Raw genomic sequence first — 27,182 nt, forward strand, 5'->3', positions numbered from 1 at the left:
TTAACTAAATCAATTAAAGCATGGAAATCAAGGTAGTTTTATAAGTAGGGTCAAATCAAGTCAACTAAGTCCTGTGAGGCTGGGTAAGTCAGGTAAGTCAGACTAAGTCAAATCAGGTTAGTCAAGGGGGACTAGGTTAGTCTAGGTCAGTAAGGTAAGCTAAGTCAAGTCAGGTTAGGTTAATTTGGGTTAGTCTAGGTTAGTTAGGTAAGCTAAGTCAAGTCTAACTAACCTAGGGTTAATTAGTAGGGTGGGGACTAACCTGAGGTAGGTTAGTTAGATTAAGGTTAGGGTAACTAGACTAGCATTAATTAACTAACTAAGGATATGTTAACTAGACTAGGGTTAGTTAACTAAACTAAGATTAGTGTAATTAACTTATGGTTAGTTTAACCACATTAAGGTTAGTGTAACTAGCTTGTGGTTAGTTTAACCAAATTCAGGTTAGTGTAACTAACCTGTGGGGATAGTTAGGGAGGAGGAGGAAGAGCGTGAGGAGGAGGAGGTGGCGGATGAGGAGAGGGCGGAGGAGGAGGGGCATGAGGAGAACGAGGGTGGAGGTCGAGCCGGTGCAGGAGGCACGGAAGGAAGAGAAGGGCGAGGTGAGCGTGGAGGGCCAGGCGGTGCAAGAGGCGCGGGCGGCGCGCCGCCACGAACAGGCCGCTGCGGTGGAGGAGGGCCGCTGGTGGAGGGAGGAAAAGGATCGCTGGTGAAGGGAGGAAGGGTGGAGGAAGGCCCGCTGGTGGAGGAAGAGGGGGGAAAGAAGGGTGGAAGTAGGAGAGAGAGAGAAGCGGGGGAGGGAAAGAGAGGTGGAGGGAGAAGAAGAAGAAGAAGAAGAAGAAGGAGGAGGAGTAGGAGAAAGGAGAGGGAAGAGGAGGAGAAGGAAGGAGAGGAGGCACGCCGGCATCAACAGGTACGTAAGTTTTTTTTTTCCTAAAAGGTTGTTAATGTTTTTTTTTTGTTTTTTTTAAATGCATTTTTGTTTTCTAATGGATTGTTTTTTGGTTTTTTTTTTCTTTGTTGTTTTTTTTTTTTTAAACAAAATAGAGATGTGCTTGTTTATGTGTATGTGTGTGTTTGGTTTGCGGTTTTTTTTTTTGTTCTCTCCTTTTTTCTTTTTTTCGTTTTTTTTTCCTTTTCTCCTTTGTCTTTGTTTTCCCTTTTTGTTTTTTTTGTTAAAGTTAGATTTTTATGTTTATTTTTTGGAATATTTTTTATTATTTTTTTATTTGGATTTTTTATTGTTTTTTTTTTGTTGGAAATGGGGTGTATAGTGTTTTTTTTTTAATTTGTTTTTCTGGGGATATTACATAATGAAAAAAAATAAGAAAAGAACACATCCCCAGCCCGTGCGCAGGCACGGGCAGGGGTAAAAAAATTTGCAATGACGGATTCAAATGGACAGGGATGGGGACGTGCGAGCCACGGGCGCCACAATGGCGTCCCGGGGCGCGTAAAACCAAAAACAGGCACGTTCACGCGCGAGGTGAGAAACACAGTTAACCGAAAAAATAAAGAAAAATTAATAAAAACCCAAACCGTTTGTCGGATCAAAAATCCGCATAAAGGAAAAAGGGGCTGGGGATGAGGGGAAAATGTTGGAAACATGCAACACGGGTTCCGGGGCAAAATCAAGGTGTTCACATGGAAAAAACACAAAAAATAAACCCGAAAACACATATGGGTATTAATATCAGAAAATCCGCACATCAGAACGAAGTGCGAAAGGAAGAAAAAGTGTGCAAAAAAACATGTCCAACAACTCTATCATCTCAAAACACAGTTCCGATCGAGATAGGACGCATTCAAATGGGAAAAACCCCAAAAATGAGCCCAAAAATGGACTCAAAAATTAATGCGGGAAGAACCGTGCGTCGGAATAGCAGGCAGTAAAAAGGAAAAATGTCCGAGAAAAAGGAATTCACATGACTGGAACATCAAAGCTCCGTTTGGGGGAAATTAAAAAGGGTTCACATTGAAAAAACACGAAAAATGCATCCGAAAACACTCGGAAAATTTAATAACTAAAAATCCGACAGTCGAAAGAGGGGGGAGGAAAAATAAAAAAGTGGGGGAAAGGATGGCAGGACACGATTGTCAAATCAAACTGGAATTCCGATAAAAATAGGGTAGGCTCACATGAAAATTTGTGAAAATAGGCACGAAAAAGGTTCGAAAACTCGCAAAAATTAATAACAGATGAACCGTGCATCGAAATGATACGGAAGAAAAAGGAAAAATGTCAAGGGGAAGAAGTAGAACAGGGATGACTCATCAAATCAGGGTAAGATGCGTTCACATGGAACACCGTCTAGTTTACAGGAATTGCGTAAAATTTTAATAACTTGAAAACCGTCTGGCGGAACAGGGATCAGTAAAAAGGAAAAATAGGCAATTCAAAGGGACGAACAGGTTTGTAAGGTTGGATGGAGTTTCAGGTAATCGTAAGGTCCAATCACATGAAATAAGCGCAAAACCAAGAATAAGGACAATAGTCAAGGAACAACCCCTAGGACAGGGTGAAATAGAACGTAAGGGTGGGGAAGGGACCCCATCAGGGCAACATGAAATCACGGCATAGATGCATGATTAGAGCAAGGTGTATGCATGGGGGTATGCAACATAAACGCACAGGGACGCGTCCCCACACTTAAAACCTTAACAGGAAGGATAAACCAAACTTCAAAGACTTGGTACCCCGTATCAGACCAACCACGACGTCCCCACACTTAAGACATAACCAGTACTGAGAAACAGAAGTTGTAGGGTTAGAAAAACTTGGCCCATATTGCTGAGAAGGAATGTCGACTATCGAGATTGCGTCTGGTGTCGTCATCGGCTGCAGGAGGTAACAAGGTGTCTTCACAGCACACATTCTTCGGTCGTCGTGGCAGGGACCAAGCGACAGTACCCAGGGAGGTAGCTGGTTGAAGGAATCACCGGAAATTCATCGATAATGAGGGATATTGCACTCAACTCACGATCAATCAAACGGAATGAAAGAACAGTCACTCACCCCATTACTAATATCACTCGAGGAAATCAGGATGAAAACCCATAGCTCACACCCGGTTTAGGAATCGACAAGGGGATGATGCAAAGGTAGTATGCCAGGGTGCACAATTGATGGTGCATCGGTGCGTTCAACCCATCTAGCATAGGTGCAGGGAGAAAGGCCAGGGAGCCTTGTAGTGCAGTGTATAGAATAGAGTGATGTGTCCTCCTATGCGAATGGCAAAAACCCAGCCCATGGGTGCATAGGGAAATGGGAACGTACCTGACCCCCAATGTCGTAACGTCCCTCAGTCCTCACCTCTCGATAATTGATTGAAGAAACTCCAGTCACACTCAGCCCACCCTCTGTCTCACGCTCTGTTGAAAGATACCGAGGGCAGCCATGTCCTGAAACCCGTTGATGTAATCCTCACGGTCACTTGTGCAAAGGTTGTATGCCTTGTGTGCATTTGATGGTGCAACTGTGCATCCCACCCCTGTGCCGGCATACAATGCAAGAAGGAAGGCCAGGGAGCCTTATAGTGCAGTGCACAAGAACAAATCGTGCTTTGTGCATTGAGAGGCCCTTCCCGTGCGTGCAACACTCCATTCACACATTTCACCTCTCATTTGATTTAAAGGGAAAGACTGGTCACTCACCCCACCCTTTGTCTCACTCTCTGATAGATACAAAGGGCAGCCCATACTCACATCCCCATCCGGTTAGGATGAAAGCTCACATCACTCAAGGGGTTGGTGATGAAGATCATGTCGACTGTTGGTGTCATGAGGATCTTGAAGATGAGGTATACCCAGGGAGGCAACCCACACATCTCATATTTCAATGATTTATAAAAAGAGTCGTCTGTTAAGAAGGGCAGACAGATTGATATTGCAACAACAGTGTACCAAGGGAGGTGGCTTCAAATTTCTTTCTGAAAAGGTTCTGCTGGTGAGTCAGCTATCCTAAACTGTGGGGTGTTACCACCTTTTCCACAGTCAGCTTCTCACCCAAGGGTGTTTCCACCTTTTCTTGGAACGAGGCCTGTTATGATAGGGAATTTCTTCATTTTCTCCCATAACAGTTTCGTTGTTTTTTATTTTTTCTTTTTTTCTTCTTTACGCCACCATTGTTGGATCTGACGAGAAGAGAACAATGTCGGATTAAGATGTTTTTGCGAGGGGGTAGCAAAACGAGACCGCCTCATGAGGAGAATCATAAGGGCTATTAGAAGCACGACAAGAAGGACAGTGCAATGCCCAAAAGGGAGAGGGTAAGTTGACTGTGATTGTCAAGATCCCCAGGGAGAGAAGTATTTTTTCAGACGATATCCATTAATCAGGAAAGGATCATCAGAGGCATTAACGGTCTGCACGTGAACAGAGCCGTTAGGATTGACGGACAGTACCTCGTACGGGCCCATCCACTGTTGTTGGAGCTTGCCAGGAAACTTGCCAAATCTCGAATCATAGGGTAGAACAAGATCACCTTCTTTGAACTCCTTGTGCTTGATGAAACTGTCATGATAAGCCTTGCATCGCGCTTGAGTGGTTTCCATGCACTTTAGGGCCATCCGCGGATCTCATCCAAGCATTCCAAGTGTAGGAGACGACGTTGCAGTGACTCACTATCTCCCGAGCGTTCTTTAACTGCCACTCGCAAAGAGGACAATTCCAGCTCAATAGGAAAGACGGCTTCTGTACCATACACTAGCTGGAAAGGGGTCTGTCCTGTAGCTGCCTTATGGGACGTTCTGTACGCCCAGAGGGCCTCTGTAAGTCGATCGTCCCAGTCGCGACGATGTGCGGCAATCGTTCTTGTCAAAATCGAGCAAAGGATGTGATTGGTGACTTCAACTTGGCCATTGGCTCTGGGGTAATAGGGAGTGGACTTACGATGGCAGATCTTATACAATCACGTCAGCTCCTCCATGATTTTGTTAAGGAAATGAGTACCTCTGTCAATTACTAGCTCAAGGGGACTGCCAAAACGGGTGATAATATTCTCGTACATGAACAATGCGACATTATTACCATCGTTTCGCTTTAGGGCTTTAGCTTCACACCACTTTGTGACATAATCCATACATACTAGGATGTTCCTGTTCTACTTCCGTCTGGTAGGTGGATCAATGGGACCCACAAAATCAATCCCCCACTTCTTAAACGGCTTTAGGGGAAGAATGGGTTGCAGTGGCATGGCACTTGTTTTGGTGGGTTTCCCCATTCGCTGACAAGCATCACATCTCTTACAGTAATCATATGCATCCTTGTGGAGGGTCAACCACCAGTATCGTGCTAATAGAGCCTTCCTGGCTGTCGCTTCTCCTGCGAAGTGTCCACCACATGGTTCGTCATGGTATGCTTTCAATACTATGTTGATTTCATCTCCTACAACACATCTTCGCAACACTTCATCTTTGCCTTTCTTGTACAGTGCACCGCCTAGCAAAGTGTAGGGGGCTGATTCTAAGAGAAGCTTCTTCCTCTCACGACTTGAGATGCCAGGAGGATACTGTTGAGTTGCCAAGAGGTTGGCTATGTCTGTATACTAGGGAGTAACTGTTTCAACTAGAAACAAGGAAGCATCAAGAAGGTCTGGATCATCCTGTTCCTCTTCTTTTGTTTGAGGGATCCGTGATAGATGATCGGCTAAGACATGGAAACGGCCAGGCTTAGTGACTAATTCAAAGTCGAACTCCTGGAATAGGAGCAATCATCTCATCAGTCGTCCTTTAACATCTGCTTTGTTCATCAAGAAGGACATGGCTTCTTGATCCACATAGAACTTGAAATGTGTGGACAATAGATAGTGTCGAAACTTCTCCAGCGCAAACACCATTGCCAAGCACTCAAGCTCTGTCACTGTATAGTTCCGTTCCCTATCAGTGACCTTTCGGCTTGTATAATATATCGGTTGATCTAATTTCGAGGGGCCCTTTTGACATAGGACAGCACCTAGCCCTTCAACGGATGCATCTATGTGCACATAAAACTCCTTCATCCAATCAAGAGGCTGTAAAATAGGTGCTTGGATCAGGCACTGTTTTAGGTTATTAAAGGCCTCTTTATAGTCACCCGTCCAAAGGAAATCAGCTTATTTCCTTAGGAGCTTGTGCAGAGGGGCTACCTTAGTTGCAAAATGTGCAATAAATCTTCTGTAATAGCCCACATGGCCAAGAAATCCTCTCAATTGCTTGATATTTGTTGGTGCTGTTAAGGCGGCAATCTTTTCAATCTTTGCTGGGTCTGTTGCAATCCCTTGCAGAGACAATATGGCCCAAAAGCACTCCCGAGGAGACGCCAAAGACACATTTTTCGGGGTTGAGAGAAATCCCATACTCTCGGCATTTGTCAAAATATTTCTCTAGGTGTCCCCAGTGCTCACAGATCAAACTATAGACACATACGTCATCAAGATACACCTCTATGAAATCATGCAGATGATTCTGGAAGGCAGCCATCATTACTCGTTGGAAGGTGGCATGAGCATTACAGAGTCCGAATGGCATCACTCTGTAGGCATAGGTCCCCCATTCTGTGGTGAAGGTTGTTTTGGGCCCTCTTCTGCGATTTGGACTTGGTTATATCCACTGAATCCATCCAAGAGGGAATACAGCTCATGGCCTGCCACCACTGTGTCCAACAGTTGATTTGTAAAAGGGATAGAGAAATGATTCTTCTTCGTCTTCGAATTGAGCTTTCGAAAATCAACACATATTCGAAGTTTCCCGTTCTTCTTGGGTACTACCACAATGGGCGAAACCCATTCATTGTTAGCCACGGGATAAATGAACTCTGCTTCAAGAAGTTTCAATAATTCAGCCTTCACCAGAGCAGAGTAATTAGGATTCATACACCTTTGTCTTTGCCTTACAGGTTTGGCATCAGGCTCTAGGTCAATGTGATGTTGGCATACTGTGGGATCAATCCCCTTTAGGTCTTTATACGACCAAGCAAACACATCTAAGTTCTCCTTTAGTAGGTCTCGCAGGACCACTAGTTCTTCTTCTGGAAGATTGAGACCCACTTTCAGGTGACGTTCAATACCCTCAGTATCCAGGAATGTTACTTATCTTTCATCTTCCACTTCATGGATAAATGTCCCACGGATTGCTTCTGGATAGAGGTCGACTCTTTCAAGAGAGTAGTATCCTCGTCTGATGTCCCACTAGAACTAGTGTCCTCCTTCTGTACAGATGACTCATTCTTCTGTTGAGGTTGCTGGAAGGGTATCAAAGCTTTGTTTGCTTCTATGTGAGTGGTGATTGCTTCTGGACTTAGGGATTCATCTTCAGAAGATGCATCCAGAAATGTCACATAGCACGGACCTTCTAGAGGCCGTGGCTCTGGTGGCTCTAGCTTCTGTTGGCAGGGAGCATCATCATCATCTTTTCTTTGGACTGAATAGTAAGGGCGACAGGACCCACTGATGAACTTAATCTTTATGCTTTTAGTCCATTTCTTATACAGATTTTGCATACTTTGTGGTCCATTGATCAACCCAAATGGAACCATAGTCATTCCATCCAGCACCCGGAGATCTTCAGCCTCTGAGGTCTCTGTAGGGACATCAACAAGATAATCCTCTATCAGAGGAAATTCTTCATCTGCACTGTCATAACCTGCTTCATTTTCTTCCTCATCATTTTCATCCTCTTCCTCTGAAGGCTCTGTCTCTACTTCTGTAGAGGCTCTGTAAAAGAAGAATAGATCTTCTGTCTCTGCATGCACTTTTGCTTCTATCACCAGTTCTGACTCTGCTTCTGCCTCTAGCTCTGGCTCTGTATCTATTACTGTCTCTATAACTGTCTCTATATCCGCTCTGTCTCTGTTCTGTAGCCACTCTATATCTGTTCTGCCTCTGTACTGTCTTTGCTCTGTAACTGTACTGTCTCTGTACTATCTCTGCTCTGTCTCTGTGATTGTCATGTAACAGGGAGAACAATACATCCATGCTTCTATTTCACTGTCAAAGGTAATTTCAAAAGTTAATTCTAATTGAGACAGGAGATATTCTCCCATGGACAAGGATTTTACTTCCCTTAGCAGTTGGTTTACAGTGCCTACTATTAGGGTTGTGCCTCTGTTTTCTTAGGAAAGATTTGCTTAACAGCCTCTTCGTCTCCTGATGTACCATCTGTTACCTCGTTAGAGGAGTCAGTTATGACTTCAATGGATGTGGATCCATTGCCTTTTTGTGATCCATACAACTTTAACACCGCTTTGTTGGATCCTCTGCCTAGGGTTAGGGTTCCTTTGAACCAGTCCATCCTGGCTCTTGCTTCAAAAAGCCAAGGTCTTCCCAACAGCAGAGGGTATAAAGTCCCATAAGAATTTGGTTTGACCACCAAATATGTTAGCCAATAGTCTCTTCCTACAAAGGTTGTTTTTACATATGGGAGGATGCCCAACGGTTTGACTCTACTTTGGTCTGCCAATCTGATAAGCCACTGTGTAGGTTGAATTCCTTGCAACCCTAAGTCCTTCATTGTGACATCCGTCATTATGTTTACTGATGAGCCTCCATCAATCAATGCATCTGAAATAAAGCATCCTTCTATCCATATACTAATCTCTGGGGTTCCAGGATCTAGGAAGGCATTAGCCTCATGATCAAAACAGATCAAAACAGAAGGTCTACAGAGACAGAGCAGAGACAGAGGCTCTACATGATCAACCGCCAAGACCCACTGACCGCCTATTGTTTCAGGCATTTCAAGCCGAGTACTAATGGCTACCTCTCACATAGCCGACGTGCCATCCATATCTACGGGTGTAGTGAGCTTACCTCCATGCTGATCGAGTTACTGCCTCTCCCGCGCACTATGATCCAAGTGCAAGCTTCAAGCAAGCTCCATGATCCATTGCAAAAAGGCTCATAACTCAGATTTGATCATGGTTTGAGTATGAGTTATGATCATGGTTCTACAGAGACAGAGGCTCTACAGAAGGTCTACAGAAGGTTACAGAAGGTCATCGAAACCTCATAACTCATACTCCAAGTGCAAGCTTCAAGCAAGCTCCATGATCCATTCGGCCCTCCGTCCACTTGACTCGGCCCACCTGACTCGGCTCTCGGCCCACTCGGCCACTCGGCCCTCAGACAACCAGACTCAAACTCGTCGAATTTGACATTCATACCAGTTAAATTCAGCTCCTTCTACGGGCCGAATCAGGGATTTAGCCCCTACAACTTGGACTTGTTGGGCCAAATTTGGATTTTTTCAAATTTTAACCTGTACACCTGAAACTGACCGAGAGACCATATAGAGCCGAAACCACATCATAGATCTATCACTGGGCTGAAATCTAGAGCAAGTAGTTCAAAACTTGGTAAAAAACGGTCCTTTAAATCGCACATGGTGTTTACTGTAATGGCCTTGCGGGCCGGGGGGACTGCCCCCCTGGACCCCTATAGAGGGGGCTGCCCCCTCCGCACCTCCCCCAAGTAGGTTGGAGAGAAAACACGCACCGTGACAAGTAATCCAAATTGGACCCTAGTGTAGTAATGGCTCTACATGAGCATGGATACTCACTTGCAAAAGAGCAACCAAAAGCCCATACCCGAACAGAGACAACCAGAGACCCTAGAACCTCAATGGGCCAATCTAGCTAACAAGGGCACAAAGGCCACACTACAAAAATGCGTATGTGTTGCATTCGAACTACATCTGGTCAAAGTGAAAAGCAACAACATTAAGCTACAACAGCGAGGATGACTAGATATGACGGTCCTAACGATAGATGCACCTTGAATAGCACTACACAGGTGATGCAAGACATCAGTGGAGAATCCACATCTAGTCATGCAGTTGGGGATGCAAGGGCATTTGTTAGAAGGCTTAAATTTATAAGCCAAGATCCGGAAGATGAAAACATGGTACTGCCTGCTTATCTTAGGGTCAAACTCACCGCGAAAAGAGAGCGCACTATCGATGCTCTAATTGATAAAGGAGTAGATTTTAATATCTTGACCTATGAGGCATGGACCCTAATAGGCCAATCACCAGAGCTCACACCAACTAATGCAACTCTTAGCTCTTACGGGGGACACCCACAAGCACTCATAGGGAAGTGCAAAATCCTTGCGACAATTGAAACTGAAAGCTTGCCTAACCTATTTCATGTTCCTCCAAATAGTGCTAATTGCGGCAAGGAAACCCTCCTAGGAAGACCCTTCAAAAGGGAAACTAAGTGTGAGGCCGACTATGTAGCACAGAAGATACACCTGACACTACTGGGTGTGAGGATAGTCACAACCTTTAGCAAGGGTGACCTCATCGAACCTCGAGGGAAAGGCAAGGAAGGTGCTAACATAACAGTCAAGCCTGCTAACGAGAGCAAGGACTTGTTGGAAGAGTTGATAGAAGCACAGGTCGAACAACGAGAACCAGTGAGTGAGGCCATGCCTGAAACAAGAAGGTCCAGAGCCAATGCCAAGGACAGGCATTGGACTTATAAATATCGTAGAAGACCCCAAAAGAAGCCCAAGCCTTATAGACAAAGGCATCGATGGAGAGCCAATACAACACCGAGATGGATATCCAAAGCGTTTCTACGTGCTCAAGGGTATTATTCATATAACCGATGGATTTGGGTACCAAAACCCCCAGCTAAACCACCTCTATCAGCTGAAGGCCAGATTGCATCAAAATCAACGAAGCATAGGAGGAAATCTAAGAGAAACTCTAGGTCACAGGGCAAGAAACCAGACATGAGTGTTCAAAAGAAAGAGCCTCATCCTAGCATGCTTAATAAGCAGATGTCATATGTAACGATTGAGCGTGCACAAAGACCACTAGTGCTCAAGGAGCTTTTGACTTCCCAAGAGGATGATGAGCACCAGAGGCACAATGCTGCTCGTAAGAAGGTTGATTTCTCAACAAAGCAAATAGCACAATCATCTAACAGCCTCAACCAAATCGTTCAGCCATTGCCAAGTCCACCTAAGAGTCCCAGATCTCCTACACCCTCTTTTCCCAAACGGACACAGGAAGCACAACAGTGGTCGTCAAGGGCACCTACTCAATCCCAATCTCTATCTACATCTGAGCTTCCAAATGTCCAAGAGGCGGGACATGGCACCACCCTTAGCTCTCAGCCTAAGGATATGCCTGTGCAATCCACCGTGGCTAGCTCAACTGATGCTCTACACAAGTGAATTCTCTAAGGGCAACAAAAGACACGGCCACTTCCGATCGCCCTAAGGACTTGACATCGCAATCCACCAAGACTAGCCAGCCCACTGGACTATCCACTACCACTTCCAATCAGGGATCACAGCAGTCACAGCCCTTAGTCGTGACAACGACCCTTGCGGAATGTGTCCTTAGTAGTTCACCTGGGGAGGAGGTATCGCAACCAACTTCCTTGACAACTCTAGTACTTCCAAAGCGCCTGAAGCCTAGGCTTGAGGAGAAACCTCTCAAAGGGGTGGCCAAGGAGATGGCACATCTAACCAATCAACCTAGCAAGGTTGTCCAGTGTAGCTACATCCCATGAGGACACACCAGAGAAGGGGAAAGCTGAGACCCAACCAAGCACATCAATGGTTGTTCTAGTTCAGGGTCCTGAGTCGTTAAGTCATGCACCTTCACTGACCAAGAAAAAGAGGAGAAAACAGCAAAAATAACAACCATTACAGGTGGTTGTGAACCCCAAGAACATTGAGACCAAGAATGTTGGGGAGGTGAGGAATAAAGCATTAATTCCATCCACCAATGAACCCATTGATGTCTCTCCTAATAGCGGTGAAACCTCAAACACATCCATGTGCTCTGAAAAATCAAAGCAATTGTTACCATCAATGGTTGCTTGCAACACTCAATCCACTAGCAATAGAACTCGCATTGACCAATCAAGAGTGGATACATCACTGTCACGACAAGGTGACAAATCTATACCAGTCACATCTTAGGAGAACCATGACAAAATAGCAGCAGAACCTCAGGAAAAATGCACAAACCCCGAGAGCATAAGCAATCCTTGCGTTGATCAATCTTGCTCATCTAGGCCTGAGCCCCCGGCTATGCTAAAGCCTAGGGAAACTCCTAGAACCTTGCATGAGATAGCAACAGACCAAGCCCTTGTTGAACATAGAAGTGTCGCAGAATGCTTAACTGAGTTGGATGCTAAGCTCAAAGTATTTGCACGTGTCTATGTCTTGACAAACATAGGCGTATTCCCTAAGGAGCAGCTTGAAGAATACTTGCCATTTCCCCTATCCTGGGAAGAGCAAGAACATCTTGACGAGCACTATGACAAGCTCCTACATGAACGCATGCGACTCACCCTCTGATGAGGAAGCCAACGAACTACGCTTAACTATAACATTCAATGATGTGCTCTGCCAACCAAATCTCTTAGGGATAGAGCAACTAAAGCGACAATCGGAGGGTCAAAGTCAATTTGAGAAACGTTGATTTGAAAATCGTGTTGCAATGGCCAAACTAGGAGCCCAAATCATGACAGTCTCAGTAGAGCGATTGGCCAAATGGACGTCTCCAAGAGACCCAACCTATGTGGCACCAACTTCCTTTTGAGTGTGTTGACTACCATTTGGGGTATGGACTTAGCTTAAACTAGCCAAGAGAACTCTCTGTCTGATAAGGTTCTCACTAAGGAGGAGTTACATGTTGCCAGTAGACTCGAACAAGGTTCCATGCTACTTGATGCTGCAAAATATATATCGTTATTGAGTAAGCTGCCATGAGTACTAGATACATGTGCCACACTCCAGGAGTTCTACAATTGGCTTTTATACTCGTGAAGTGACATGGATTCGTAAATATGTATATAAATAAACAATGAATTTTGTGACCCTGTATAGACAATATCAACACACACAAGCAATGATAGTCAAGTGTAGGGAGAAGAGTTGGGTTTGACAGGCTAAGCTCCTCAGGTCCTCCTCTCACCACACATTTAGAAGTTGTGTGACCATTCCCGCCTCCAGGTGGAGGGCATGCAACCCTCATTACCGCCATAGGAAACCCTGACCAACATCTCTGATGGTGAGACAGGGTATCGTCCCTTTCTATACATCTTTCCCCCTTTCTGGTCTATCCTTCTGAGGATGAGCCCTGCCCCACTCCATGACAACCAGTCCATGCAACTTAGCATAAGCCAAGATCTACTAATGGCTGGAGGCAAAATGAACATCATCATGGGGGCAATCCCTCTACAACGAACACTGCATGCCTCACCTCTCCCCTCCTCGTCATATGCGCTTGATAACCCAATGTATAATCCCTTCCATGCGAATAGTTTTATCCTGCCTCAGGGCCTAATCCTTGGTTTGCATTTTGCAGGTCCCCCTATGGTAGTAGCCATGGACCACATAGTGCAGCTGGCATGCAAGGAAGCTCTTCACCGTCGGAAAGAGCATAAGGCACTAGCACCCCCACCAGAACACTTCGTGCCTACTCTAAAGAGGTAGGCGCCGAAAAAGGGTCCTAAATGACATTGCCCAGGACACAGGCAAAAAACCCTCCAAGCCAAGAGGACGAGGGCTCAAGGGAGCACACGGGGTGTGGCAACACCAGCCATGCAGGCTCCCACCAGATGCTCTAGCACCAGGTGCTCGAAAGAGGAGAGGTCAGCTCGAGACTTGATGCATTGTTTAAAAGCATTCTAACAACCAGGTGCTCGAAAGAGGAGAGGGCATCTCAAGACAAGCAGGAATTTGATGCATTGTTTAAAAGCATTCTAGAAACAGTTGCAGCCAGGGACTACACCATCCAGGTCCTAGCCGACATCTTCCCCACCCAGGCTCACAAGAGACCCTTACCGGCACAGCCTCAGTCGCCTGACCACCTGGACTCGCCCTGCCTCATGCAAATAGAATAGCCCCTATAATATATAAGCAGCTTAACAAAGGCCATTCAGCCATAACTTTTTGTCTTTAAATGGTTAAAGGGACAGGCTCCCCACATGTATACACTTTCCTTACCTATTGCTAATATATGCCAAGTCAGTATCATATTATTTTGATAAAGTAATATCTTGACATGATTGCATCTATTTGTTGTACTTGAGGCATGCGACTTACATATACTCTCATGAAGTGACAAGTGGATGCAGGACGACGCAGGTCTTCGTGTGAACGTGTTCAATGCCCAAGTCACCGCAAGACCACCAACCTCACAAAGAGCCGCAACAAAGCCACGCTGCCAAAAGCGAAAATCACCCTTGCGAGTGCCCAAGTCACCGCAAGACCACCAACCAACCAAAGAGCCGCAATAAAGCCACGCTGCCAAAAGCAAAAATCACCCTTGCGAGTGCCCACGTCGCATGGCCCAAAGCATGATCTTAACCAGTTTCTCTTTCTGGGTTACACTCTACGCTGGGCGCTCACGGTAGCTGTTACCCCAGTTGTACCAATATCGCATGTTCCAAAGAGGGTTGTAATATCTCAAGTGTATCTCCCCATCTCAACAACTGCTTCTCTAACAACGAGGCTAGGACACAATCATCACTGTAATATCCATTTCCTGAGCCTTCGAAGCTTGACATTTCCCAAACCATTGAAAGGCTGATAGCCTCAACATATTGCAATGGTTGTACTCAAGCAAGTCCAAAAAAAAAGGGGAGAAAAGAGAAGAGAAAAAAAGAAAGAAAAAAACACAAGAAAAAGAAATGAAAAAGAAAATGGAAAAGGAGAAAACAAAAGAAAGGAATGAAAAGATACGAAGCACCCATGATCACATCATAGCACCTAGGGTCCTCAAATTTGGTATGTCCAGTGACCTTGGTCGGCTGGCCCCGTCCTTAGTCCCCTAGCCCTTTAGCATCACCCACAATTGTTCAGGGCACATCAAGGGCAAGACATACCTAGGGAGCTTGTCTCGCCTATGGTTAGACCTATCACCCTGACCCATTCGCACGATTCCCTCTTGCACTCTACCTTAATACCATTGCAATCAATTGTGGTAAGCACCGCACAAATGGCCATGAAAAGTACATCGTCCTCATCAAGAAAGTCCAATAGCTTCCAGCTACCGAAAGTGCAGTGTCCATGTGTTCAATTATGCTACGTTGTGCAGTCACAATGCAAAGGATGTCTCATACACCTTCACGTGTACTTCTTCTCAACATGGACAACTTTGCTTCATCCACACATTGTTACGAGAAACCAGCCCGCGGTCTTCTAACTACATAATATCTAAGTATGCACGAGCACTCATATAATATCTGCACCGAAATATATACACAGTTTGGATCCTCAAGTGCAAGACAATACTCTCAGCTTGCTTAGAGTTCGACCTATCTCCCAAACTAATTGAACTATGTCTTGTGCACGATAGAGAAGACTAGCACTACCCCTAGGGAGAGACCACCTATGAGAGGTTTTCAATTGCAAGTATTGAATACTCCAACGAAAGTGTCGTTCGCTCTTCATCGACACTCAGCTCTGAATTCTTATCCTTTATCATCCTGCAAGCCCTCCAAGAATCATCATGTGCAGAATCCCCAACAAACCAACACTTGTGCTAGCCATCAGTACAATCCCCAACAAAGAACAGCCCTACCACCAACTCCAACAACCCTACCACCAGCCACCTAGGCCACCAACGTGCCCCCAATAACCTTCCTCCACACCACCACCAACGCTCCTCCACAGCAACCATAGATGTCCCTTCCACCCACGTCTTCAATGCATGCCAAAGCCTGCTACCTACGACGGTGAGTGCCATGGGACTGGCACTCGTCTAGGAGGGGGGTAATGTTAACCCTTAAACGAACAAAGGTGGAAAATCTGGAAAATCTAAAGCGGAGGACAAAGGCCAAGGCAAAAGTGAAACAAAAGGCAAAGGCATGCCAAGAAAAATATGGAAGCACACGAAATGTAGAAAAGTCCTAAATAAAGGAAAAATGCACTCAAGAAAAAGTGCAAGTCAATACTTTTGTAAAAGAGCGCAAGCACATCATGGGTTAATTTAAAGAGTGCCGGGGCGGGCTCTCACCCGTGCAATTTGTAAATGTAGACGGGGAGTTGAAAGGAAGCTAGGAAGATAGAAGGACAATGGGAAAAAAGGCCTAGGCCACGGTCGGCCATGTAAAAAAGGGGATAAGGGGATGAACGCCCAAAAGGGATTTATGGTTTTGTATATAAAGTTGAAAAGTGAATGAGAAGCTCATTCTTGTATGTGGCAAAAAGTGGATCTCCTCTTCTTCTTCTTCTTCTTCTTGCTTGCTTGCTTGAGCTTGTGCTTGAGAGAGGGAGTGTGAGAATGTGAGGGAGTGAGTGTGTGAGGGTGAGGGACCAAGGAGGAGAAGCTCTCCATCTTCTCCTCTCTTCTTCTCTTATCTTCTCTTGTCTTGCTTGTGGCAATGGAGCTTGGAGCTTGGAGCTTGAGGATGGAGCTTGCTTGAAGCTTGCACTTGGATCGTGGAGCTACCAGAGTGCACGGGAGAGGAGTTAACTCGATCGGCATGGAGGTAAGCTCACTACACCCATAGATATGGATGGCACGTCGACTATGTGAGAGGTAGCCATTAGTGCTCGGCTTGAAACGCTTGAAACAGTAGGCGGTCCGTGGGTCTTGCGGTTGAGCGAAAGCTCCCACAATACCACCCAATTTTACACATTGAAGAAGTTGCCTTATCATTCCCTAAAAAGTACCTGTTGGCAAAATGGTAGAGCAAGGGATGCAAGTCCAATTTAATGCAAAAGGTTATTCTATGAAAGACTTTTATGATAAGTGCACATTGGTTGCAAAGGTAGAGTTGGCTACATGTTCACTTTAGATGTTGGAATTCTTGCTATAAATGTTGCTATGTAGGCTAAAGGCAAAGTAGTGGTTGCAGGCATTAAAATATGGCACAAATATATTGGATATATAAATGTGCAAAGACTAAAATTTATATAGTCCAAAGGATTGGTTACGAGGTTGCCTACTTTTAGAGTTGTAAAATTTCATAAAGTGTGTGAAGCATGTTAGTTTGGTAAGTAAGCAAGATAACCTTTTTCACATGTTAGACATATGAGTAGAAATATAGTTGATGTTGTACATATAAATGTTTGGGTGCCTATACAAAATATATATCTTGGTAGCAGCAAATACTTTGTCACATCTATTGATGATTGTTCAAGAAAGTTGTGGGTGTATTTCATGAAGGAAAAGAGTAATATGTTTGAGCACATCAAAACTTTCAAGGCGACGGTGGAAATAGAAACAAACTTAAAAGTTAAGTGCATGAGGTCAAATCGAGGGGGAGGTTACCTCTCTAATGAGTTCAATTACTTCTTGGGATCTCATGGGATAAATAGACAATTTACTTGTTGATGTACCCCACAAATAAATGAAGTTGTAGAAAGGAAAAATAGACATATTGTAGAAGTTGCACGAGCATTGATGGGGCTGAAAAGAATTTGCCAAAACATTTTTGGTTTGAAGTTATTCATATTGTTGTCTATATTATGAATAGAACTCCCATAGTTGTAGTTCATGGATGGATCCTCGAAGAATACTTTACATGTAAGAAGCCCGATGTGTCATACTTGAAAGTGTTTGGTTGTATTGCATATGTTCATGTGCCAAATGAGCTACAAAAGAACCTTGATCCAAAGGTTTAAAAAATGTACTTTTATTGGATACTCTTTAGAGCAAAAATGGTATTGTTGTTATAACCTTGTCATAGGCGAGTTCAGAGTGAGTAGGGATGTTATTTTTTATAAGATGAGTAGTTGGTATGTATCTAGTGGTGATGCATTGAATGATGATAATGGTCATGATAGTTTTGCTATCAGGATCCAAAATGGGCCCAACACTAACTCTTTAGGCACTAGCCACTCAAAGAATATACCCTCTCGGTCTCGTAGCTAAGAGCTTCTAAGGGACACATTGCCCTAACTTCTATCGTAAATTTCGTGTTTGTTTTGGATTGTAATCCAACAGTTAAGCCTTCCCCACACTCCTCAAAGAGAGTCCCTACACATATCAATGTAAAACATCACATAAGCACAAACAGAGGAGGCACCTCTTGGTTGAATGTAGCGGCCCCATTGTGGCTCTCTTACACATCGGGGATTGGTCCCTTGATGCGCCGCTAACACAAATAGCACGTATGTACAATACTTTCACGCAATTAAAAATTAATTGGTTAGTTCGAAAGTTAGTTAGCAATTAGTAAGTTAGTAAGGTTACTAACTAAAGCTAACTAAAGTAAAAACTAACTAACGTTAATAACTAACTAACTAATAATTTTATTTATAAAAAAATAAGAATCGTAACTCACCATTTTTTCTAAATTGACAAGGATTGTAGCCATCCATCATGGAAGTTACCACGTGAATGAGAGTTATGAGCCATATTAGTCATTAGTATTAGTGTGTATAGTATGGATAGTCCAAAATTACTAGATTTTTGCACAAAACTAGCATATTTTTTATATTATTTATTGTAAATATCCTAAAAAGCTATGAAAATTTCTAGAACAAGGTGACACGTAAAAAAAGCAAGGGGTTTTTTTAGTCAGTTTTGGAGATTTAATGCAAAAAAAAGAAGGATTGGTGAAATCGCACATGTTGCAATCGCACTTTAAAGGCAACAAACAGTACTCCAAACAGGGAGAAGAAGGAGTGATCTGGAAGATTTCTAAAGAAGAGTCTTGGGGTTTCACCCCCCCCTTTTGGAGCCAATGGAACCATCAAATTTGTGATTTGAGCATCAGATTACATCTTAGAAGTTTCAAATTGCTGATTTTGCCAAGATCCCCTCCATAAAGAGCTCTTTTTCTCAGCCACCACAACCCTTCTTCTCTAATTCAGCTATAAATAAGAGACATAGGGAGTAGTTTAGAGAAGCATAAGGAGACCTTGAGAGGCTACAAGAGGGAGGTGGAAGGATACCTCTCCAAGAGGCTGCGAGACGGAGCTATAGAGAGAGAGAGAGAGAGGAGTTACCCTGAGAGGCTACGAGGGAGAGAGTTAGCTCAATCCCCCCATCTCGGTCTTCGACTAAGCCATATTCTCTTACACTCTCCCATCTCAAATTTATTCCAACTTCCATGTCTCTCGAACACTCTCGCAAATGATGGTTCTAGAGCAACGAGGTGGAAAGACCATGGGAACCATTGCAACTGGTAAAGAAATGAGTATTGCCAGAGATACAGGAGTGCCTGAGGTTGCCAAAGTTACCACAACCAATGGAATATCGGGTGTGGCAAACGCGAGCGCGAGTAAATACAAAATTTCCAGTGTCGTCATGCCACAAACTAAAGATGATTCTGTCATGAAAGGAAAGCATATGGGCATAACCCTCGACGGGTCCATGTTAGGGTTGTCCCGATTAGCTGGTAGTGTTTCTAAATTGGCAATAGAAATAGGAAGACGACCAACTAGTCATTAGGTAGAACCAACTTACATTATTTTAGGGGGTCAGAATGGGATTTTGCCTTATGGGAAAGAGGGTTGACGTACCACACTCCCCTCCATCTCCCATTCTCTTTGAAGTGCAATGGCATGTCTGCTTTAGATTGAGTAATCCTATAGAAGTGGGAACTGGAAATTACTAATGCTAACTGATTGTTAGGAGACCCGTATGAATTTAAGAACCCAAAATTTTACCTAGTGGGTTCGCGGCCGAAACTCTTCCATTGCAATGATGTAGACTCAGTAGGGCCTAAGTGACAAACCCTGTGATACTCCAAGGGAGCACCGGGTGGCATCATTTTGGAAAACCTACTGATGGACTACTAAAAGATGTGCATTGAATTGAGATTGACGGACACCTCATAGTTGGTATCAGAGTACACGTTAGTATAGAATACGACATAAGCTTAAGAAAAATATGTTTTTAAAATATAGCCTAGGACATGTTTTCTTCTCTTTGTTAATGTATGTTTTTGAATTATGGCAAAATAACGAACCTTGGAAATGATTCTTGATCTTTCGAGTAATGTTTATGCTAGCTATGCATTCATCTAATTTTTCTTGGAGAAATCAAATGATTCAAATATTAGATCAATTGCATATCCCAATTATAAGAAACTTCCAGCTGCGCATCATGTATTGCAACACTAACTTCATGGGAACACAAAATATTGGAAGTTGCCCATGAAGTTAAGTATTGCAATACATGGTGCGTAATTGAAAGTTTCCCATAATTGGGCTAACCATCCAGTCCCCCAAAACCTTAATGTAATGGATGACCTCCAGTCTATCCAATTATGGAATTCTTCCTCCATTTGGCCTAGGATTCAAACCTAGTCTCAACACATCATTGCTATGAGAATAGTGAGCTAGTTTTCTTTAGCAAGTGTGGATTGCATTTCCAACAACCCCCCCCTCAAGCCACTTGCAATGCCATAGCCAAACTTCACTAAAGCATCAATTTTCTTCACTTTCTCACTCCTCTTGGCACACTCAAACTCCTACCACTCTGAACTGAGTAATCACTCAGTGTTTAGCAAATATTTCATCAACCAATCATCAAGCTTTGGAAGATTTGGAGAAATCAAAGCTCAACGAGACAACATCATTGCTACTACGAGTCTCAAGCTCTTCAATTGCTCACTCTTTTCAATCAAGTAGAGTTTCTACCATTCAAGATCTGCTACAACACTTAGTCTTCCAACAAATATTTAATTGATTTACCATCAAGGAGGGGTTTCAAGCTAAAGGGGTAACATAAAACACCAAGCAACAAGAATCATCATCTTCAAAACCATAGTATCTTTTGATACTACGTAGTGGGATTTAACAGTGCCCCATCACTTGTGCTTGTTAGCACATTCAAGAATCAAATCACTACTAATTTATCTCAAATTTGAAGCTAATACTCAATGACCAAAATGAAGTTTTTCATATGGACACATGCTATCAAGGGTAACACAACTACTCTTGTTACTCACTTGTATTACATAGAAGATGTTTTTACTCTATCTACAGGAGAAAATGGAGTTTCTCACACCATTCAAGTGCTATCAATGAATCTATTAGAAGATTTTGAATTCATTTTCGCTGCCTTAAAGATGATGATACCTTTTCTTGAGGGGGACATGGACATGAAGACTAATGCAACTGATGCAAGTAAAGTCAATAAAGAAGTAGAAGAAGAGGACCAAAAGATCAAAGTAAAGCAAAAGAAGAAGTAGAAAAAGATCAATCATGAAGACTCTAAAGTGCCAAACAAAGTGAAGTACAAGTACATGAATCTAGACAAGAAGAACTACAAGGAATTGAAGATCCATACCAAAAATGCTAAAAACCACAAGGGCCTACTAGTCCTTGATCCAAATTTTGCTAGAAATTTTTAGCCTTGCAATGCCTAGCCCTAATGTTTCTGACATAAGCTTATAAACTCCTCATGTAGCCATGTACTACAGTCTCTATACACTCTATGAGGCCCCTATTATAGCCTCTAGATGACCATCATGTTTGTGGTACCCATACTTAGCCTTTTTTGCGATAGTCTCTTGTGTTTTGCCATGTTTATGGTGTGCCCACACTTTGCAGGTGTTGCTTTCACTAAAGCCTCTACACACTTTGTACTTTCTGGTTGTGATTGAGGAGCGGTATTGAGATATTTTCAATCACACCTATTGTAGCCTCTTTTTATGAGGCAGTTCTGGGCTTAGGACATGTAAGTAGACTAAATCCCATATGCACAAAAAGGGAAAACTTCTACCATCCAACAACTATAAAGCATTGTACTTGACTACCATTTTTCATATGGAATGAATACAATGTCATGATGCTTTGTACCTTCACTTAAGTGTCTTGCCTTTGTCAGTCCTACACAAGATTGTGTTTATGAGTCCAAGCTGCCATCTTGGAATCTAATTCACTTGTGTAACAGTTTGTCTCTACTTGTCTATGTCATCATGAGTTTGGTCTTCATCTTCCATCCGCCATAGCATCTGCCATGATCTAGATCCCACATCTTTTGACATATGCACACTTGATATTAATAAAATAACTCAATACATTGTCAACGCGACAAGGTTAAGGTTGATTAATGGTTGTTATGAAAAGTGAATGTTATTTAAGGGTCTTGTAAATCATCTCCTTAAATTATTGTTGCAATATTTTTTTCTAAAGAAAAATCGCTTATGTTGGGTAAGTTGGCCCCAAACAGGAAATTCATGTCTTGCTTAACATGTTGTAAGAGATGTACTCAACACTTCCTTATGGGGAGGAGAATCCTCATTAGAATGTAAGGTTACCTTGGATAAGGTCTACCTTGGCCATGGAAGTTGTGAGCTACATGATGGTGTGATTGTCATTGCATCATTTGATATATGTTTGAAAGGATTGTTAAAGTTTGATAGAATCTAGATCTTTGATTAAAAACATTGACAAACATGATAAAAGGAAAGGTCGTGCTAGGCTAACCCCAAGCTAGTTGCAAGATCCTACTCCAAGGAGGTCATGGTTATCACTTCGAGAGGCTTAGACCGGCTTTGTAGCGAAAGGTCTATCTGTAGGGATAGTCTCGGGTAGTAGGAAATGTGGGTGCCAGGGGGGGCTCTGGCCATAAATTCTGCGATATTCCTCATGACCCAGGATGGGATCCTGGAACCCTAAATACTAGTTACAAGGGTGGAATCTTGGTGGACAGAATACCCTTGTGGAATTTTTTATATCTTCCACATGGTGGTCGAAAAGATGGAAATTGTAATAAACTTCTAATATAACAAAAAAAATTATTTTACTCAAGGGTTGCTTGAATTGTATGTGTCCATGAGATAAATTACGTGAAGAAACCTGTGATTTAACAAACTAATTAAGGAATCTGGTTGTATATGTTTCAATAAATGTGCTATAGGTAATTTAAAAAAATAAAGATGATTCCATCATGAAAGAAAAGTGGGTGGGCGCAACCCCCCATGGATCCGTAGGGCGGTCCCAATTAGCTAGTAGCTTTTCTAAATTGGCAATTATAATGAAAGAGACCTAGGAGAGAGAAGGAGAGAAGGGAGAGATTGCAGAGAGGAGAGAGAAATAGGAGGAAGATGAGGGAAGAAGAGAGAGAAAGACTAGCAGAAGAGAGAGAAAGATAGGAAAAGAGAGATAAAGAGAAGAGAAGCCATGAAAGCTGGAAGGGGAAAAGAGACTTGATTATTGATAAAGTTGATGCCCTAATTGGGTCTCTCAACACCTTATATACCCCATCAATATAACTAGGTATTCCTATGCTAACCCGTGTCCTACCCATCTATCCCCACTCTTTTACATTCCATCCCGACCCCGAAGGTTTTTGCCCTCAAAAACAATAAGAGGACTTATGGCTCACAACAAAAGGGGGGGTTGTAGAGTACTACTCTGCTTAGCATTACAAAGGAGAATATAGGTATGGGAAAGTATAATCCCATGTGGAGTTGGAGAATACAAATGTGTATATGATGTATACGACATGTGCAAGTTGATAGCGTATGAGTTTGGCCTCCAATTCTTGACACAATTAGGGGATGACAAATAGTGGACAAAATGTTGTCTAGAACAGGCTTGTTGGAGAAAACTGGTCATAACGTCCTATGGGAAACTTTTATTGAGGCATGTGACATGCCAAAAAGAAGCTCATGAAGCGTACTTTCAAGACATATAGGTGACACTTGAGTGTCATTAATGCAAGGTAAAAACTATCCTAAAATAGTGTGATGTCTCTGCAAGTTGTCTGCAATGCAGACTAGGGTAAATTTAGCTACTGGTCAATCAAAATCGCACCCTTGAAGTAGGAAAATAACTACACTGGTGAAATACTGATCAGGGTGGGGCTATTCCAAGACCATTCTGTTCCCTGGGATCAAATAGATAACCTACATAACAAGCATCAAGAGCACAAGGGTCATCCATACAAGCATGGGTCACCGTACTACCACCGGGTTAAAAGGATAATTGTGATCCAATGCATTTGTTGTATCATAGAAGTAATTCATGGTGTCATCTTCAAGCACTAATGGTGGCATAAGATCCTTACCGATCCATATGGTAGCATGCATTGACTTGTCCATAAACTCATTGGGAACCACTAGGCCAAGTCGAACTGGAGCAGGTGAGGCTGCAATCACAGCATCAATCCCTAGGCATTTCATGTCCATGAGTTCCACATGAGTGGCTACTACTGGGCATTCAAAGTTAAGGGCCTTGGATTGATGGGGCACCTGCTCATGAGCCTGCAACAGTGAGATGCTCTCATCATGGCATCGTTCTTGAGAAGTATCATGTGGCTCATAAGGATGTGCATGTTGCTTATAGTAATGATCAAGTGGCTGATGATATTGAGCACTTCGTTGCTGATAATGACGTTGCTCCCCATGTACATACTCGTATACATTTGCATGATGTTGTCCATGTACATAGTGCTGTCCAGATGGTTGTCCATGTATGTGACCAGAATGTAGCTCATAAGAACATACATAGTGATTAGATGCATGCTGCTCAAAATATTCACAATTATCATATGCATGTTGACCATAAGTAGGTGCATGCACTTGCCTTTGCACATCGAACCCATGCCAATGGTCATGGTACTCATAATGTCCATGAGAATGCCCATACATGCCTTGCTAAGACCAAAATGTCCATGGATGCCATGCTGCCCATGCATTACATGTGGGCCAAACTGATTATTAGGGCCTTGCTGCCCAAAATTTCCATGCTGCCCATGCAATACATGCAAACCAAACTGAACATTGGGGCCTTACTGCCCAAAACTTCCATGTGCATGCTGGCCATTACCATGTGCATGCTGCCCATGTGCACCCTACATACTATCTTGCCCAAAATTTGCATTTTGCCCTTGCATATAGCTTCTAGTATGAGGGAGTTGTTGTCCCAAGGATAGGCTAGAAGGGTTTGTCACAGGTGAGGGGAGGATGGGCTTATCATGTCGCATAGAGGGCTCACCCAGCTCATAGGTGCTATGGGGAAAACCATGGGTGCTACCAAAATCTTGCTAGCCACGTCCTACCTCCAAGGGGGCAGGGCGGTTGGTCTCACGGGGAGGACCATGCTCCTTGGGCTGAACCGAGGAGGGTGAGACGGTGGAGATGAGGATGCCCATGTGCTCTACGAGCAAGTCCATCTTAGTCACCATCTCTCTATGATGCTGATCTTGGTTTCTTTCCATCTCCCTATGCCAGTGTTCTAGCTCTCGATGCCGCTCAACATAATGGGTCTCATGTTGGCATAGTGTGTTGTTAAGCATAGCAAAATGGTCCGTCTCAGGGGCCCCTTCTTCAAGCACGTCTTCATGATCCTCTTGGGCAGAGCTAGGATCATTCATAGATGCACGGGAATCTCTGATCTTGCATTGGAAGTCCTCCTGGGTCTTGGCTTTACCCTTATGACTTGCAATACTAGGTGCAGTCCACCGGACCCCCTATCACAAAAACTGCAATATCTTGAGCTAGGGAGCTCCGATTTCCAAGCTTCTTGATTCGAAACGGAGCCCCAAAGCTATTGCATACTATGGTCAACTAGGATCATTTGGAAAGAAGCAAGCTGCTACTGTGAGAGGTTTGATTCCTCTTGAAAGGCATTTTTTTGTAAATTATTCAAAGTTGAAACTTGTTTGTCAAATAATGAATAACAAAAGAACTTGAATAATTTTTTCACTTTCTGTCCTCCTACAAGATCAGGCCCCATTGTTGTAAATGCAAGAACAACAACTGATGTTGGTCTCTATTTGCCCATCCATGTGAATACAATTTACAAGGGAATAGCCACAACATCTACAATAGAGTTTGCATAAAAAATGAAAATCCACTATTGATAAAGAATTGAGTGACTTTAGTTCCTTCATGGACAGCCATAACTCCTAATTTAGATTTCATAGTCCTGGAAATGGCAGAAGGTTTCTTGTTCTTCGCACACACAGTCTTGTTAGAGACTAAGCTCCATCTATCACACTCCACCTATGCAGCAATGGCAACCACAACCCTTCCCTCCACCATGATCGCCATCTAGCTCTCAACAACAACAACATCACAACCATATATGATCTTTGGCTCAAAATTTTGGAGGGCAATCGGAGAAAGATAGTGGTGAGAGTCACTCAACAACAGATAGCAGGTTGTCTTCCATGCAGAGAAGTATGTGTGGCCAAGGCCTTTCTAATCTTCCAAATCTTAACATAAGTCCCTCATCTTTGATGCTCACACGAAGTATACCTGCCATGCCCTCACAACATCAAGATGTTTCTTTGATGGAAACTTTAGGAGGGAAGCCTTCCAGCAAGTCTCAACAGCAACAGGTTCAGTTTTAGAGTCAGCAACCTTCATCACTACCACATGCTTTGCAACAACAACAATTATTACCACAATCTACAAGCTCTGGGTCTGGCCTACAAATAAAAGTCCTTGACCCTTTTCAAAACCTTTGCACAGTTGAAGAAACAATTGTACAGAACAAGGTTCTGGATTCTTTATGTCGAATTGGCTCTGAAATGAAAGAGGCTGATCTGGTCGATTGGCTCATACCACTTGTGAAGAGGTTGGGAGCAAGTGAATGGTTCACTGCTCATGTATCTGCCTATGGTCTCCTTCACATTGTCTATCTAAGTGCACTAGAATTGCTATGTGCAGAGTTGCAGTCAGTTTACAATCAACTCTATCATGATGATATGCCAATGGTCAGGTGGTCATATGTTCGCATCTTGGCAAATTTGCTAAAACCGTAGAGCTTATCTATCTCAAAATTGAGATCATATCTTTTTTCTGTGATCTAACTCAAGATTTTTAGGATTCGGTCAGAATTCTTGTAATTAAGGGTTGTGTGGCATTGGGCAAGCTGTTGGAACCTGCAGCCATGTCATTTTGCCTGACATAATAAATTTTTCACAAGACAAGACTTGATGAGTACGATACATGGTAGCAAACCAACTCTATGATCTTTGTGAAGTTGTTGGTCCTCCAGAGTCTACCAGAGTGGATTTAATACCTAATTATGTTTGTTTGCTGTGTGACAATGAGGCTGAAGTGAGAATTGCTGCTGTTGGAAAAGTGACCAAGTTTTGCACGATCATGAGCCTTCCATTAGCTATTCAATCCATTCTTCCATGTGTCAAGGATTTAGCATCTGATTCATCGCAACATGTACAATCTGCACTTGCTTCAATCATAATGGGTATGGCTCCCAACTTGAAAAAGGAGGGCATACAACGGTGATGGTGGTTGCGTTGCTGAAGTGCCCCTACAAGGTCCAAAGTAGTCTGTTGCAATGATCGGGCTATTGTCGA

At 43.3% G+C, this 27,182-nt stretch overlaps 1 pseudogene; it reads left to right on the forward strand.

Moving 5' to 3' along the window:
* The first annotated feature begins 539 nt into the window (after nt 1–539).
* On the forward strand, nt 540–27,111 carry LOC148019151 (uncharacterized; annotated as a pseudogene).
* The last annotated feature ends 71 nt before the right edge of the window (nt 27,112–27,182 follow it).

Source organism: Lygodium microphyllum, chromosome 20, assembly GCF_053477565.2.
Source record: "Lygodium microphyllum isolate KBCC chromosome 20, Lygodium_microphyllum_v1.1.10, whole genome shotgun sequence".
Lineage (NCBI taxonomy): Eukaryota > Viridiplantae > Streptophyta > Polypodiopsida > Schizaeales > Lygodiaceae > Lygodium > Lygodium microphyllum.